Below are 18,209 nucleotides of genomic sequence, written 5' to 3'. Positions count from 1 at the left end.
ATAGGACAAAAATGTGTCTCAAACATAAGTGTTATATACACAGATAAAAAATTGCTGATTTCAGGGCGGAGAGTTGAAAGCTTATAAACATTTTCATTCGGTAGAGCACTGTATCGGTTTGCTGAAGAACCTCCGAAGCACTACTTAGTCTGGTATATTAAACCCATATGGGATAAGAGCCTTAAAAACAATTCCATATTCTTCATCTGTTGAGATCCTTTGGGAATCACTTGCAGTCCGGTATTTTATCTTGTAGAGTGTTAATTTTAGGAAGAAGTCAATATCAGTAATAATCAGGAAGAATACATACAAAATCTAACTACCTTAAAAAAGATTATAAAACAGGCGGGTAGTTTTAACAGAAGAACAAAATAAAACTTGTACACAGTTTCCATTGTAAATCTAGGACCTGATTCACCATTGAGTTACCCAAGTTGTATGGCAGTGTAAGGTAGTTGAAGATACTCCAATGTAAAATTGGCATAATACATTGGTGAACCAGATTCCCAATTAAGCAGCATATAGTGTCTCCCAGATTACTGCTGGCACACAATTTATCATTTTAGTTTCAATTTATAAGTTGTCATGGCTATTTGGCAGCTTTATTAAATGGATTTGGAAGGTCTCAGTCCAGTTTCTAGTGGGTAAGAGTCACATCACAAAAACCACCACCAACATAATTAGCACAGACCATATGGACAGTCTCAGATGAAAAGTCAAGGACTCAAAAGGGACATGGAGACTACATTTTCCTTTCCCTGCAAGCAGTGGTCAGGCATGTTCATTAGGCAAGCTGGAGTTCTGTCTGCTCCTGTGTTGTTCTGTGGCTGAATAATGGACTCCAATCTTACGGTGTCTCCCGGTGCCACACAGCATTTCTCCTCCATCTGTCCTCTTCAGCTGTATCAACTCAAAAGAACCGGGCTAAATTTCAGTTTGTGCAAGTCAGCACAGCTCAGTTGTTATCAATTACGTGAAGCAAACTTATGCCAGCTGAGGATCTGGCCCCTCTTCTCTCCTTCCCTGCCATAACAGATAGCATCCAATAACCTGTATTGTTAAACAAAAATGTGACAAGTAGCCATATATTTGGTCCTTAGGTTGGTATTTTATTTGCTAAGGTCTTCACCAGTTCACTTCAGTTGCTTTGTGCCACTGTAGTCACCCAAAGTAGACAAAAATTCAGTTTAATTGGCCAGTTAAAATAGGTTGACGGCAGCTTTGCATCTCTGAAGTAGCACAGAGCACCCCTCTGATTTCCAGAGAGTCTGTTTCTAGGTCTTCAAATGGCTCACACATTTAAATTGCAAACAAAAATAAAATGCACGTGCTCAGCAGGTAGTTTTCAGTGTGTTGGCAGCGAGCTGAAATTTTCAAATGCCATAAAAAGCCCCTGATAGAATACTCAAAATTACTCTAATTTTCTGTGATTTCATATCTTTATCACCGGAAAATTTTAGATTAGCCTGTGGGTACAAGGTTAATAATAAGGTTGCTTATTAAAATTAAAAGTTTAAGTAAAAAAAAAACAGTACAGCGTTGTAGTGGGATGGCACAGTTATCTACAAATCCTGTCTAGTGCCTCTTGTAAATGAGGCCAGAGGTATTGAAAAAGGTACATTAAAATGAATCCACATCTTAACAACATACAAAACTTGAAAATCACTCCAAAGGCATATTTGGCTTGATCCAAAACCTCCTGAAGTCAATACAATTCTTTCCATTGACTTCAAGATTATTTTTAATTATTTCTATTTTGGCAGCACCTAGAAGCCCTATTCATGGATCAGGACCCCAGTGTGCTAGGCGCTATAGAAACATAGAACAGACAGACAATCCTGGCACCAAAGAATGTACAATTTAAACTATAAAACCAGAGACAATAGCTTAATATAGAGAGACAGATGGGGGAGCGTCAGGAAATAATGATTATTGGTCAACATGGTAGGCAGAGTGGTCATTACACACCAGTGCCTCACCATTGTCAAGTTTTTTTTTGTAGGCATCACATCACAGGACAGATTTAAGGACAGATTTGAAGGAGGACAAGGAGGTAGCTTTGTACACATTTATGAGGCAATCCTCCCCCACATGAGGTGAAGCATGAAGATGTTAGCTTGAAATTTTTGGCTTTACATCAGATCTAAAGTCTTTTATTTGCCTTTTCCAGCTACAGTAGCTTAGTCTATGAACAATGAATACATTTCTTTACAAAATTCCTGTTCTTCTAAGAAATCTAGGAGGAAGAGTGAACAGGTTTTTAATACTAATTTATTTCAATGTAGGCTTTAAACCCTCAATTTATATTTGTCACTGACAACATTTGGATTAATCTGTTGCTCTGTGTTTCTCTCACTAGTGCAAATCCCAGATGGTTAAGGAGGCATTGATATACATAGAGAACTGAATCTCAATTAATGCAGGCTCTAGCTAATTTTCCAATACGTAACTAAGAAACATTTTAATTTGCCACTGTTTCCTCATTGCCAGTCCTCAAGGGGAAATACTTCTACATATTTATTTTTCCTCAAGTTTGTATTTATCACTAAGGGTACATGTGTCTATGCCACGTAGATTGCAAGCAACGTCTGGTTCTCCCACCTTCCCCAAAGTAAATATTTCAGTAAAAATGGGAAGCAATTTAAATATTAGCATGAGGCTTCCAAATGGATACAAATAATGCCCCAGCTGGTTCTCAGTCAACATTTTTAAAGGAGAACATACAAAATTAACCAAACAAACCCAAGATAGATACTGCAATTATGCACTTAATTGTACAGTAAACCGTGCACCAAAATTGTTTCCTTCCATTTTAAACAGACTTAGCATATTTTAAATAAAGATAAAAAGAGCTGATTAAATTCCTACTCATAAGATTGCTGCTCTATTAATCACATTATAAACATCCTCAGTTTGTGAAGGGTATAAAATTGATCCGCATGGTAGACTGTACTCTTAAGAAGCATTAACAATAAATTTAATCACTGTGTAGAAGGCATCACATATATACACATCAGGACAGTTCTCCCTAATACCCTGAGAAATTATTCCAAATGATGTAGACCAATCACTGAATACAGTCCCTCAAGAATATTCAATTCTGGTGGCCTACGTTTTTAGCAAGCAGGGCTTGCAGTCTTCAACAGGGACTATTGACTTACTGTCCTAAGCATTAAAATTAACAACCAGCAAATCATATGACAAAGCACCAGGAGTAAGAGTTAAAGGAACTTTTAACATTTTTTCCCCTAAAATAACTGCATCTCTAAGCACTGATTTCTTGGCAAAAAGAATTATTAAAAAGTTTATCATCCTTCCCTATTAAAATCTTGACCTCTGTTCTGGCTACAAGCTTTCCTTCAGTTAAAAGTCAAACCAATGAGAATGCTTGGCTTCCAGATTCTTTGAGAAACTCCTTTGATTAAATGTGAGATGTGGTGTTCTGAATTTCTTGTTTCATCAGAGGCTCATTTATCAAACTATTTACACTTATTTCCTGATCGAGGGCACTCAGGGAGCCTTAGATCTTAGAATTATTAGACTAGAAAAAGAAGAACCATATGCTCATTTGTGGCTCTGAGCTGATCTCCATTAACTTCACTAGAGCTACACTGATTTGTAACAGCTGAGGCTCTGGCCTGTAGTCTTGGCGGCTAAATTTAGCTAATGCATTGTTTAGGGTGGGAAGGTGTATAGAGACCATTGGTCTGTATATCAAGTCTACATGTCTTGTGTCCGCCATTAGCAAATGCCCGATGCTTCAGATGAAGGTGAAACCCTTCTAAAATGAATATGTTGGAGAATACTGTACACAAGGGAGAAAAAAACCGTTCCCTATGATCATCAGTTTACATCTGGAAGCATGAGATTTCCTTAGCATGCATAATTACAGTCTATATTGTTATATTGGTCTTCGTTATCAAAATTACCCAGCTTCCTTTTAAAAAAATAGCCATGGTATTTGATTTAGTACCTTCCTGTAACTACATGGGCTAAATTAAGCCCAGGGATATGACTGCTTCTACCAACCAGCCAAACTCAGGGAAGAGGATCTGCTCACAGGGGGCATAAAGGAACCTGTAACTCCTCCATAGGGATCCAGCACTAGTTTGAAGTGACTGTGGAGGAAACATGATTTGTCCAGCTAGCAGATATGCTGACTCAGGAGATGCAGCCTTTGCCAGACAGTCTGCCTTATGGCTAAAGCTGCCCTCCTGGGTAGATTTCCCAACTGGAGCTAATTGGAAAATGGGAGAGGAGTTTGCATGGAAAACATTGACTTTGCCATGAAATATTTCAGTTCTGAAATGCTACCACGGTGCCTCACGGGAGTTGTAATTCAAGTGCCTCATGCTAACCATTTTCCTCCCTAGGCAGGGCTCACTGGTAAGGCTGCATCTCCCATGATGTGCTCTTATTTCCCCTGCTTTTGTGGGAACAGAGTGGGCAATGCACCCTTGGCATCTCACATCGTGATGACTCATGGGAGATGAATTCCAGCTGGGAAACCTAGCGGACAGGCCAGAATGGGGACACAAAGCACCCAAACTACAACGCTCACTAGGCACTTTGCTAACATAGCATTTTAGGCCAAAATATTTCTGGTTTTTTATGGAAAAATTCAGATTTTCCACTGAAAGCAGATACTTTTGTGAAATAAAATGTGCCTAGTTGAAAACCCCATTTTCCATTGAAAGACAGTTTTGGCAAATCAGGTAGTGCCATAACCTCTCTTCCAACCTGGAAAAAAATATCACAAGATTAGCCACTCTTATCAATTGGGGATGAGATTTTGAAAACATCTAATAACTTGAAAGCACAAGTCCCACTGAATGTCATGTTGGCTGCTGAGCTTTTATGAAAATCTGGCCCTAGCTGTGAATGTTGAGAGCTTGTGGTTCAACACAACTTGTGGGCAGGGCCGGCTCCAGGCACCAGCACAGCAAGCAGGTGCTTGGGGTGGCCAACGGAAAAGGGAGGCACATCTGGCTCTTTGGTGGCGGGTCCCTCAGTCCCTCTTGGAGGGAAGGACCTGCTGCCGAATTGCCGCCGAAAAATGAAGTGGCGGCGGTAGAAGTGCCAATCGCGGTTCTCCTATCCCGCCGCTTGGGGAAGCAAAAACGCTGGAGCCGGCCCTGCTTGTGGGTCAAAATTTTCTATAGTACCTAAGTGAGTTAGGAGCTTAAGTCTCTAGAAAGTTGATGGGACTTATGGGCCAGAACTGGAACACAAATTTTGTATCTGAATCCCCAGATTGGTGTATCCATTGTGAGCCAACTCCAAAAGTAGAAGGAGCTTCCCCCCTTCCCTCCTCACATCCAAGTTACAATTTTCTATTCTGGGGTGCAGTTTTCAATTCAAGTTAGGACCTGTTGAAAAAATGCACCTTGGATTTGAAAAGGAGATACCTTGTAGTTCTGAGCCATCCTCCAATGAAAATCATTGGGCTGGATTCTGATCAAGGAGTTCAAATTCAGTATTTGGGTTTCAGTTCTCACCCATTTCTAATAATGATACACTCCAGGCCAACCAAACAATTCCGCTTCAGAAAAAGTAGAAAACATTTCAATTTATTAACAAAGATAAGATGAGCTGTCAAATAGCCTCATTTCCCCTCAAATTAAATATACCCTTTTGAATTTTCTCATGGTTAAGCAATGAATTCTTTTTAGGAAATCACTTTAGAAAGAACCATACAGTTTCTTCACAAATCTAACAATAAAGGAACATTCAACCTCTTTCTGGCTTTGGACACAAGAATGTATATACCATTGTGCTACTAATTCATTAATCTCCTATAGCTGTGCTCCAGTCCAGAGGGTCTCCTGCTGATTTCCTTACAGACCAATGCTTTGTATCTCCATGATTTCTGTTTATGGTACAAAATAAAACAAGAAGATTGCACAAAAAAGGTATAATTGTCTTGTGCTGTTGTACCATTCGTTTGTTTTTGTGTCTGAAGGAGAGAGTAAAAATATGAGCTTTAACTAGGAAATCTGCTACCAAAGATGACAATTTTCATGTGAGTTTTATTTTATCTCCCTGAATTTTGGCCTCTCTGGGACAAATTTTTAAAGAGTCACAGTAGAGCAGTTTGGGAAATTTTCAATGAACCATTTGGGGGCGAGGGAGGTTGCCAAAATGCCAATATGTCAAAACCTAAACTATTAGCAAAGGAAAGTTGGTGTCAATACATCTTCCAACTTAGCCATTTTTATAGGAAAAAAATTTCAAAGTTGTTGCAGTATCCCTTTTTGCCATTTTTGAACAGGAACATTTTAGTTTTTTGCACTGAAACAACTCTAAATTAGCAATTTTAGATTTAAAAGGTTAAAGAAGTTGAAACGGAAATGGTGTTTTGAAATGATCAAACAAAACATTTAGATTGACAAATAGCAAAAATGGTTTGACAATTTGTGAAAATATTGAAGATTTTGACTTTTTGTTCTGATCATGTATGGAAAAAAAATTTCATGGGACAGGAAGACCATTTCCCACCGAGGTCTAGAGTAAGGTCAGATTTTCAAGTACACAGAACCTACCACTGTCCAGAATTTCATAAGAGCTGAACATCCAACATGATTACTTGAAAATTCTGAACTTGATGATTGGGGGATCATTATTTAGGGCATGATCTTGCAGGGTGTGCTGGGCACTATAATTCAAGTCACTGAAACCCTTAAGCACAGATGTAACCCCACTAAAGTCAATATTATTCAAGTAGTTAATATGTGATTAACAGTATGTCTACACTGCAATTAAAACCCCAAGATTGGCCCATGCCAGCTGACTCAGGTTTGATGGGCTGTTTAATTGTGGTGTAGACATTTGGGCTTTGACTGGAGTCTGGACTCTGGGACCTTGCAGGGGGCAGAATTCCAGAGCCTAGGCTCCAGCCTGAGCCCAAATGTCTACACCATAGTTAAACAGTTCCTTAGCCTGGACCCCATGAGTCTGATTCAGCTGGCATGGGCCAACTGCAGGTGTCTAAATGGGATATAGATATAGCCCAATCCAGTGCAACACTAGTCAGGCAAAAAGTCATTCATAAACTTAATTTTAAGTACATGAACAATCTCATTGATTTCAGTGGGACTACTGCAAGAATGTAAAATAAGTACATAATGTAAGTCTTTGAATGATTGGGACCTAAGATTGCTTTTCCCTACAGACCCATGTTATTCTGTGTTTGTACAGTGCTCAGGCACTGAGAAATACTGCAGCACCATCACCAATCATATTGTCAATACTTGAATGAAATAACTTTTAATGAGGGACATAAACAACTTTAAAAGTCATGAGCATGCAGCTTTCAAAAAAAAATCAATAAAAAAAAGGTTGCCATGGAAAGCCTCCAAACACAGGCAATCTGAGGGGAGAGAGTTAGCTTAGTGGTTTGAGCATTAGCCTGCTAAACCCAGGGTTGTGAGTTCAATCCTTAACGGGATCATTTTGGGATCTGGGGCAAAAATCTGATGTGTGGGGATTGGTCCTGCTTTGAGCAGGCAGTTGGATTAGATGACCTCCTGAGGTCCCTTCCAACCCTGATATTCTATGATCAAACTGGATTTCCAACAAGAAGTCAGGCGAGTTCACATTGAATATCTTGTGGCCTGTAACTAGGTTTTGGGAAAAAGCCAAGAGGTTTACAAAAAGGTGATTCTATTATTTCAGATAGAGCCAGTATGGCATGGAACAAAAGGACAGGCTGACAATGATCCTAAAAGGGTAAAAGCAGCATTTGGAAATACATTTAAGTATGCTCCTGAGCAGGGAAGCTTTGACTCAAGAACCACTCTGGGATGTTAATGGAAACTGAAGTAATATAACAACCATTAAGAGGCAACTTCAAAGCAGCAGCAATATAAACTGACCTGTCTGGGTCTGAAAATGACCACTTCAGTTTTCTCTGAATTTAACTTTAAACTAAAAACCCATTATGTGCTCCCCCCTTGAGCTCTGTAGGCTATTTGGGCTTCAGACTCTCTATCTGAAGAGGGCAATTTGAAGTTTTCTTTAACTCTAGCCAGATGCTTTTTTTTTGTTTGTTTTGAACAACAGACCCTAACAATTCCATGCCCAAGGAAATGAATACACATGGTCATATGTTGAAAGACTATGGAACCCGGCCTAAATTCCAGCCCAGCAAGTCCATGTAAAAGAGGGAGACAGCAAACCCTAAATTACAAATACTACACAAAAGTATAAATAATCGCATGAAAATCATCCCTTTATTGGATAGGAGTCAATATATATTTTGTTTGATCCACCATGTTTTCTAAAATAGTACTTTAGGCCCCACCCCACAATGAAATCAGTGGGACTACTCGCAGTAGTAAAGTTAAGTATGGGTGTGGATGTTTGAAGGAGCAGGGTGTTATATTTCAACACATGCACATGCTATGTATTCTGGTCAGGTCCCCAGTGCCTCCCTGTTTAATATAGGCTATTATATACTACTCCTACCACCACCAAGTCTAATATAATTGTATGCAATTGGCTTGGGCTTCCAAATAATAGGAATGTAAAGTTGGCTTCTAAATCCATATTTAGGACCTGATCCTGCAAGTCCATATGGACAGATGAACCCTATGTCTGGGCAGAGGGGTTGTCAGTGGGGCTTCACATAGGCCACTAGGGTGCACTTACATGTAAGAGGTTGCAGTATTGGAACCTCAGGAATCTAAATAAGGCCCTGATGCTGCAAAGACATACTCCTTTTACGTACTTCAGTGGGGCTCTTCACAGCACATAAGGTTATGCAGAGTCTTTACAGAACTGGGATTTAAGAGATCAGATTTTCAAAAGTGCTGAGTATCTGGCACATCCTATTGGCTCTATCTTCCCACAGTGGCCAATGCCAGGTGCCCCAGAGGGAATGAACAGAACAGGTAATCATCAAGTGATCCATCATCTGTCGCCAATTCCCAGTTTCTGGCAAACAGAGGCTAGGGACACATCCCTGTCCATCCTGGCTAATAGTCATTGATGGATCTATCGTCCATAAACTTATCTAGTTCTTTTTTGAACCTTGTTATAGTCTTGGCCTTCACAACATCCTCTGTCAAGGATTTCCACAGGTTGACTGCATTATGTGAAAAAAAAATACTTCCTTTTGTTTGTTTTAAACCTGCTGCCTATTAATTTCATTGGGTGAGCCCTAATTCTTATGTTATGAGAAGGACTAAATACCTTACCCAATAATTATGCTGTTGCCAATCCTTTAGTAGCTAATATCTAAAAGGTTTATTTATAAAGAGACAAGAAAGAGGAGAGAGTTAAGATAGTCAAAGCAATCATATACATGCAATCTTTGCAAAGTTCCTGGATCAGGTTATAGCAGTGATGTTACAGACTGCTGGCTTGTAAAGTCTCTGGTAACTTCCAGAAGATTGGAAGGTCCTCAGTCCATTGATTAAAATGCTCCCTTCAGTGTAAGTCCATTGTCCAGAGATCAGAGCAGGGAAGAGGCAAAATGGAGATGCTTCCAGGGTCCTTTCCACCTTCTCCCACATGGACGGACTGCTCTCAGTCTTAGTTTGTGGAAAATTACAGGCACAAGATGGCGTCCAGGGTGACATAGCTCATCACAAGCCCTTGCATGCTCGGATGCCTCATAGGAGCAGCCATGACCCATATTCTGGCTAAAACATCCACAGGAAGGCTCACCAGGTTGGGACAAGCTTCTTCTATGGTCTATTGTGAGTTAAATGTTCTTTAATGGGCCATCATCTTGGATAGTCCATTCACAATGTGCTGTCTCACTTCAATGTAGATTATACTTGGTGGGTGGTACTCAGGAATACAGCACATAGGTAGGATGCCAGTACATGGTCAATATCTATAACTTCAGATGCAAAAATGATACATGCTTATAAACAGGATAATCATATGATAGACTGTAATTTTTCCATCAATACCTTACATGACATACTTTGTACAAGATTTGTTGTATAATTGTCTAACAGCAGCAATATTAATTATATAAATGGTCACGTTTCATTCACGCAGCATCACAATAGGCATGTGTTACTGTCGTAACACTCACATTGGTAAATGTGAAAAAGGGTAAATAGCCTTGGCCCCATTGAAGTGAATGGGAGTTTTGCCAATGACTTCAATGCAGCCAGGATTTCACCTGAAGTGATTTTAAATGAACACAGTAAACATATCAAATCATATTCTAGGCAATGCACTATAATAAATGAGGGCTTTTTATTAGCAGAACTGGTTTCAGTATTAAAAGAATCATGGCATTCTGAAAGGTAAAAGATAGACCATGTTTCCTGCTGTAAAAACAGCACAGCTTTTTTTAGTATAATTTCCTAATCTGAAATCCATCTGTTTTTGTTTTTCTTCTCAACCATTTGTTTTGACCACTGGACACTGAACTTAACGCACTACCCAGCTCTCATGTTCTTGCTGTTCTTGCTGTAGTTTCTTTGTATTAGGCTCTTAGATCAAGTATTGCCTTTACTCTTGGGAATATATTAGTTCACTATGTGCTTTGAGCAACTGTTGTAAGATAATTAAAGTTGCCCCTCAATAGTAGGTTTACATTCCCGTTCAGTTTCCTCAGGGAATTCTACAGGAAATTCCACACTTGTCCTTACCAATTTCCCTCTCAATGACAGTTTTCATATGTTGATATTCATAGCGAGGGCTGTAGTAAGTGGAAACCTGTCCTAGAATCTAGGACTGAGATCTGGTACGACACCAGGGCAAGACTGTGATCTCACTCCACAAGACATGACCGGTCAATGCCCACTTCTAGACACATTATGGCAGTTTCTCAAACAGGGGTCGCCGCTTCTGTAGGGAAAGCCCCTGGCGGGCCGGTGTGTTTACCTGCCCTGTCCGCAGGTCTGGCCAATCGCGACTCCCACTGGCCGCGGATCGCTGCTCTGGACCAATGGGAGCTGCTGGAAGTGGTGGCCAGTACATCCTCAGCCTGTGCCACTTCCAGCAGCTCCCATTGGCCCGGAGCAGCAATCCACAGCCAGAGGGAGTTGCGATTGGCCAGACCTGCGGACAGGGCAGGTAAACACACCGGCCCAGCCCTCCAGGGGCTTTCCCTACACAAGCGGCAACTCCTGTTTGAGAAACCCTGCATTATGGGCTTGATCCAGCACCCTTCAACTCCATGAGAGTTTTCCCCATTGATTTGAATGGCAGCAGGATCACCCCCATAAGAATATCTGGTTGCACATAAGGCCAGCACAATATTCCATAGGGGCCTTGATTCAGCAAAGGACTTTAAGCACATGGGCATGCTTCAAGTGCAACTTGTGCTTGTGCCCCAAGTCAGTCAAATGAAAGGTGCTGGAATCTATAGGCGAGAACTCCTCCACAGCATGACTAAGAATTGCTACTTTAGAATTTATCAAAACATTTTATTGGAAAATGCCCATTTGTCAAAACCAAAATTTTTTGCAAGAAAGTGTCAGTTTTGACTAATGTTTTCTACTCAAGTTTTTTTGAAATTGTTCAAGTGAAATATTTAGATAAAAATTCTGGTTGAAAGGACTGTTTAGAAATGTAAACTAATTATAGTATGCATTTTAAAATGGTCAAAATCAAACCAAAACATTTTGTTTGACCCAAATCTCTCTACAGGTGTGTGTGTGTGTGTATGCATCAGAGAGAAAATTTGAGATTTCAACTTTGTCTTGATTTGGGATGGGAGCAAGTTTTGAAATCTGTAAAATTTTCAGAGGATGGGAATACTTTTCCCACCCTACTGTAGCTACTACTTACATTAAGGTTTCCCTTGCTCACATTAAGAGGCCTAGACCATTTGTCAAACTATAATAACAAAAGCTCCATATTTGTCTTTGATTATTCCATTTTATTCTAATGTTTCCCTCTAACAAGTGTCCCCAAATTTGTTTAAACTATTCTTATTTTTTAATATAGATGTGCTGAAGATGAAACACCTGGCTTCCCTTTATTCCATCTGCAAGTATAAAGTTTCAGGTGCTTTTCAGAGGTGGCATTATAATTAGAGTAATTATTATAGGGCTTAATGTAGCTAGAAGCAGTATATCAAAGAGAATATTATAATAGATCCTTTTATTAATGTGGGTTAAGAGGTCATTTACTAACTACCATTGATTCCATTAACTGGAAATTCAAAGTAGCGTGGTAATTACCAATGAAAATATGGGTAGGAAGAAACAAACACAAAACTTTAATTAGAAATAGGTTTTAGACAGTCTCAAAAAAAGCTTCAATTCAGGAAAACATTTCAGATCTTGTCTGCACCTGAAAGGGTCTCGTGGCACAGCTGCAGCACATCTGTGTAGACACTACCAATGCCGACAGGAGGGGTTCTCATATTGGTGTAGGTCAGTGGCTCTCAAACTTTTCAATTGGTGACCCCTTTCACATAGCAAGCCTCTGAGTGCGACCCCCCCCCCTTATAAATTAAAAACACTTTTTTATATATTGAACACTATTATAAATGTTGGAGGCAAAGCGGGATTTAGGGTGGAGATTGACCCCCCATGTAATAACCTCGTGACTCCTGAGGGGTCCCGACCCTCAGTTTGAGAACCCCTAGTGTAGGTAATCCACCTCCCCAAGAGGCAGTAGCTAAACTGATAGAAGAATTCTTCCATCAACCCCGTGCTGTCTACACCCAGGATTAGTTGGGTTTAACTATATCCCTTAGAGGGTGTGGATTTTTCATACCACTGAATGATATAGTTAAGCAGACCTAATTTTGTAATTTAAACTAGGCCTTAAGCTTTTCTGTTCAGAGCAGGATTTAAACATGTTCACCTTTATGAATCTCTTAAATCCAAGTGATGTCAAAAGGAATTAAATATATGGTTAAAATTGCACATGCTTAAGTGCTATCCTAGATGGGGATGATTTTCTGAATCTGTTCAGCTGACTGGAAACTCTTCTTTTTAATCACAGAGCTTTAAATTCACCACTACACTCCAGTAATACAAAGGAATCAAACAGTAAGCTCTTTGGAGCAGGCACTGCCTCTTATTACGGCCAGATTTATACTTACAGCACTGCAGGGAAGATGCTACCTACACCGACGGGAGGGCTTCTCCCTGTGGGGTAAGTAATCTACCTCCCTGACAGGTGGTAGCTGTATTGACAAGAGAAGCCCTCCTGTTGATGTAGTGCTGTCTGCCCCAGGGGTAAGGTCAGTATAACGACATCGCTCAGGGTGTGGATATTCCACATCCCTGAATGACAGTTATACTGACATAAGTTCCTGGTGTAGACCAAGCCACTGTGTTTATACTGTGCCTCATGCTCATCTCAGAGTATGTCTACATTACACCAGCTGCACTGATGCTGCTGCACTGACGCAGTGCTTTTGGTGAAGGCACTCTATGCCGATAGATGAGAGCCCTGTCAGCTTCGGGTGTTGGACAGGAATTTAAATTTGACCCCTTGGGAGTGGGGGCACACAGGAGCTCGCCGCCCCCCCTCCCCACCTCAGCCCTGGCCACAGCAGGAGCTCGTTGCTCGATCTTCTCAGAAGTTCTGTGCCCCCCAACGATTATTGGGGGTGATCCTGCTTCCCCCCCCAATTGTGCATGCCCCTGGTCAGCTTAACTCCTGCCTCCACAAGAAGGGGTACCTATATTGGCCAGAGAAGTTTTTAGGTCAGTGTAAGTTATGTCACTCAGAAGTGTGACGTAAATTAACCAAAGTAATTTGAGATATAGAAACAGCCATTCTTTGGAACTTCAAACACTGTTGTGATAACAGCAGCATTACATGGAATTATTATTCTTATTATCCTGGTTTAACTGACCAGTGAAATTGGTCTTGTGGATATTTTACATCTGTAAAGCAGTGCAAACCAGCCAGACTGTACCATTCAATCTGGTGCATGATCTTAAAATACAGTCTTTCTTAATTCTCAGCTACCACCCTTGCTTTAGGAACTATATTATGCAGTGGCAATCACTCCCTCCTTGTTATAGTCTTTCCTGTAATGCAGCATTGTCTCTTTGCACAGTGCACAAATAGGAAGAAATAATTGTTGAGCAGGAGTGGGTCATTGTGATGACCAGGGACTGTCTGGACCCTGAAGAGAACAGGGGGTCTGCATCACAGAGAATAAGCAATTGAATCTACTAGTGTTTAAATGTAAATTTTCGGCCAGATGGAGTCAACAGCAACAAGGGCCAGGTTCAATATCTGGGGTCCCTCTTAACAACACAATACAGAACCGGCTGGAGCCCCCACCTTGGGCACCACTAACCGGCAATATTTCCCCACTCGCAAGCACTGAGTCTGTGTATAGCCGATACAACTTTTAATACAAATGAGAAAGGAACCTGGCATTAATTTGGGGGAAACAAACACTTCTGACCATGAGGAAAACTCTTGTCTCAGAGTACATTGGGCAGTGTCCTTCACCTCCGTTTCATACACTGCGGTGTGAAAGTCCAACAAACAAATATCCTTTTAAAATGCCACTCCCCTCTCTCTCTGTCACGCCCCATTCAGCTGCTATCCTTGTCAGCAAAGACACAGAGTTCAGAGGTGCATTCATGTGAGTTCACCTCCACGAGGGGGAGGGCAGGGAAGAAACGTTGAGCAATGTCTTTACAACTACTGCCGCCGCAACTGGCTCACAGTGGTGGCTGTTCATGCTGCACTGCTGCCTGCTGCTGCACAGTTGTTCACTCCACTGTGGAAGTTCCTCGTGCCACCACTCCGTTACCAATGGCCTTGCACTGTTACCTTCTGCTGCCACCTGCCTCTGGACTGTGACCTTTCTGAGTCAGGCTCTTGATGCTGTTGTGATTTCAGCTCTCAGTGAGAGAGGGTCACTTCTAATGCAGGCTAGGCAGCCTCTTCCGCAGAAAACACTGTCCCACAGCGGGTCTAAGCAGCACTTAGACCTGATTATTAGTGATTTCAGCTCTAGTGACCACTTAAAATGAAAGGCTCTCAATGGAGCCGAATTAGCTTTATCTTTAGCTAGTGGAGGGGGGAGGTTAAATGGTGCTTAGGACTCTTAGGTAGAGCCCACACATCCAGGCAGGAACACCTGTCTCACCCCTCTAATTCTTCACTAGGATCTGACTCCCCACCGCTTAGTGAGTTCAGTTCAGTTGAGGGTGACCCCCCTCAATCAGGACAATATAAGTACAGTTCTGCCTGCCCTTTACTTATACAATAAGGATAATGTTCCATTACCTATAGTGATGTGTAACCCAGCACCAGCCCAAACTGAGCAATTGGGCACCACTGCTCTGTCTGTTGGATACCTAGGCAGAGTAGGTGTGTTCATGTAAATACCCTCTGGTCCTGAACTAAGTTCCCTCTAAGCTGCACCGCTGTGCAGCAGGCTATAAAGGGTCACACAGGCATGCAACTGGGGAGGGGAGCAAGTTGGGGCATGGAGGGTTGCTGTGCTCCTCTCCCTCAAAGCCACTGTTGGCAGGGAGAGGGCTGGGGGGAGTTCTCTGGCCTCAGTCTGGGGGGAGTCCTCTGGCCCCAGCCTGGGGGAAACCTGCACCCCAAACTCCTCATGCCCAGCCCCATCCCAGAGCCTGCATCCCCAGCTGGAGCCCTCACCCCGCCACACTCCAAAGCTGTGCTCCAGCCCTGAGCCCCCTCCCAAACCCTGAACACCTCATTCCCAGCCCCCCTCACCCCTAGCCAGAGCCCTCACCCCTGCACCCCAACCCTCTGCCCCAGCCCTGAGGCCTCTCCTGCACCCCAAACCCCTCATCCCCAGCCCCACCCCGGAGCCTGCACCCCCAGCCAGAGCCCTCACCCCCCTCGCACCCCAACCCTCTGCCCCAGACCTGAGACCCCTCCCACACTCCAAACCCCTCAGCCCCAGCCCCACCACACATCACCTTCATACTGGTAAACATAACAAAATTAGTTCCACACATGGATATAAAAAAATTCAAGGGAACATTGGTCCTAAAGCCTTTTCCCCCAGCTCATCACTAGCTGTCAGCTCCTTCAGACCTTGCTTCTCCTCACAACAGGGGGTGAAGCAATCAGGCAGGGAGAGACACCTCCCAGGCTAGTTGTTTACATAAAACCAACTTAAAATATCCATCAGTCTTCCAGTCAGAAAGACACAATGGTGGATCATTAAAGTTAATGGAATGACATTGAAGCTGAAAGGAAAACCCCAGTCTTGAAAAGGAAGGAGTTTCCCCTATAACCGTGAGGCATAATGCCAGGAGAAAAAGGCGGTGAGGGCTGGGGGAGCAAAAACCTTTCTAAAAAAACTGGCTTGGGTTTGAGGTTTGGTATCCAGAACTTGAGGCCAGTATGTAAGTGGGGTGCTGTCAGCAAAATGCTGGATCTGCTCTAGGACACGGGGAATGTTGGGAAACTGTTCAAAGACAATAGGTAACAAAAGGGAATTTAGCTAATATACAAGTGTAAAGCCTGAGATTGCATCTTTAGGTTTATTTTCTGTGTTTGCTTTTCCTTATTGTTTTATCTTTGAATCTGATTATTCTATTAAAGAAGATTTTTGTTTATTTTACCTCAAGCAGATCTCTTGTGCAGACAGCGTGCAGCAAAGTGAATGGATAACTGGGGGCAGGTTTCATGCCTTCAGGGGTAAAGAACCAGAGGGGAAAAATCACAGTGTCTGGCAGCTAAGAACTCAGGGAGACTGATCTGGGATAGGGGGCACTCAGGACCAGAAAGGATTGTTGAGGTCACCCTGCAAGAACTAACTAGTTTAGTGGAAGTCAGGTGGGACCTTATGTTTGTAGTCAAGCTACTGGGGTCAGAGTGCTGAACCACAGCAGTATAGCAGTAAGACATCCAAAGGTATAAAGGCAGGTGGTAACAGAGCCCCTTATTGGTCTGGGTGATCCCCAAAACATCACACCATCATTAATGGCTGAGATTTTCCAGGTTGCCTAGGGAGCGTGGAAGTCCAATTCATTTTATAATATAATAAAATGATAAGGGCGCTCAGTTTCTCAGGCCCCAAGAAGCCAACCTCAAAGATGTGCCTCCCTCTGTCCCACCAATAATGGACTTTGTCACTTGTGCCTCATTGGCAAAATTTTGTCCTTCATCCTTTGGAGATCTTCTCACTGAATTGCCTAGCCTGGATGCTTATCATCTGCAAGGAAAGGAGGTTTGTGTGATTAACAGGTCAGTGAATTCTGAAAGCATATGACAAATGGCACCTTGCAGCAAAAATGATGAGGTTGACACCAATGTTCTTAATAGATTAAGACCAGAGGTTCTAGTGAAACCATTCACCCTTTTGTCACCTTTAAGGAACCATAATCTCTAAAAAGGTCAAAAGATTTCAACTAGCAATAATCACACTTCAGATTAACTTCATTGGTTATGATACTGCCACCCTAAACTCTTAGGATATGGCTACACTCACACTTTACAGCGCTGCAACTTTCACGCTCAGGGGTGTGAAAAAACACCCCCCTGAGTGCTGCAAGATACAGTGCTGCAAAGCGTCAGTGTAATCACTGCACGCTACACCCGTAGAGGATGTGGTTTACGTGCAGTGCTGGGAGACCTCTCTCCCAGAGCTGCCGCTCCGTCCACACTCACACTTCACAGTGCTGCCGCGGCAGCGTTTTGAAATTCCAGGTGTAGCCATACCCTTATTTTTAATCAGAGATGTGGATTCAAACCAGTGCATTTGTACATTATTTGTCACAGTGTTTTTGAAAGCTTAAGGGCACAGAATGCTTGGAAACACAGGTGCAAAGTCTGCACAATAGCTGTATGGCATGTTATATTTTCAGCAAGCCACTCCTGAATTTGGCTTTGCCTGCTTTCCAACTACATTACAAAAACTTCCCACACCTCTTACTCTGCAAACTCAATGCCAAATTATCATGGACAAGCAGCAAAGGTCACAATAATTGTCAGAGACAAAGAATTCAGGTTTAAGAGCTTAGCAAGCATTTCACTCATAGTTCCCTGCCAGTAAGTTGTGGGAGGAAGGAAGGGGGAGTTGCATTTAATGTCTCATTTCGCTGATACCATTTTGCTTTTGCTTAAAGGAGAAGAGATCCCTCCAAACAGCAGACAGCATTTAAGACCTAATCCAAAGCCCACTGAAGTCCAGGGGCATCTTTCCATCAGGCCCCAGCACTGAATTTTACCATTCAGGATAGTACTATGTGAGAGGAAATAGAGTAATTACTATGGTATGAAATTCAGCTATTTGTTTTGTGCTGTGTCAATACCAGTTCACTTACTGT

At 42.1% G+C, this 18,209-nt stretch overlaps 1 pseudogene; it reads right to left on the bottom strand.

The window, feature by feature from the left end:
• Nucleotides 1-17,199: 17,199 nt before the first annotated feature.
• LOC142045795 (U4 spliceosomal RNA) lies at nucleotides 17,200-17,349 on the bottom strand (annotated as a pseudogene).
• Nucleotides 17,350-18,209: the final 860 nt, after the last annotated feature.

The sequence above is a fragment of the Chelonoidis abingdonii genome, chromosome 20, assembly GCF_003597395.2.
Source record: "Chelonoidis abingdonii isolate Lonesome George chromosome 20, CheloAbing_2.0, whole genome shotgun sequence".
Classification (NCBI taxonomy): domain Eukaryota; kingdom Metazoa; phylum Chordata; order Testudines; family Testudinidae; genus Chelonoidis; species Chelonoidis abingdonii.
Note: the sequence above shows the minus strand (reverse complement) of the source record. Positions and strands in the feature narration are given on the sequence as shown.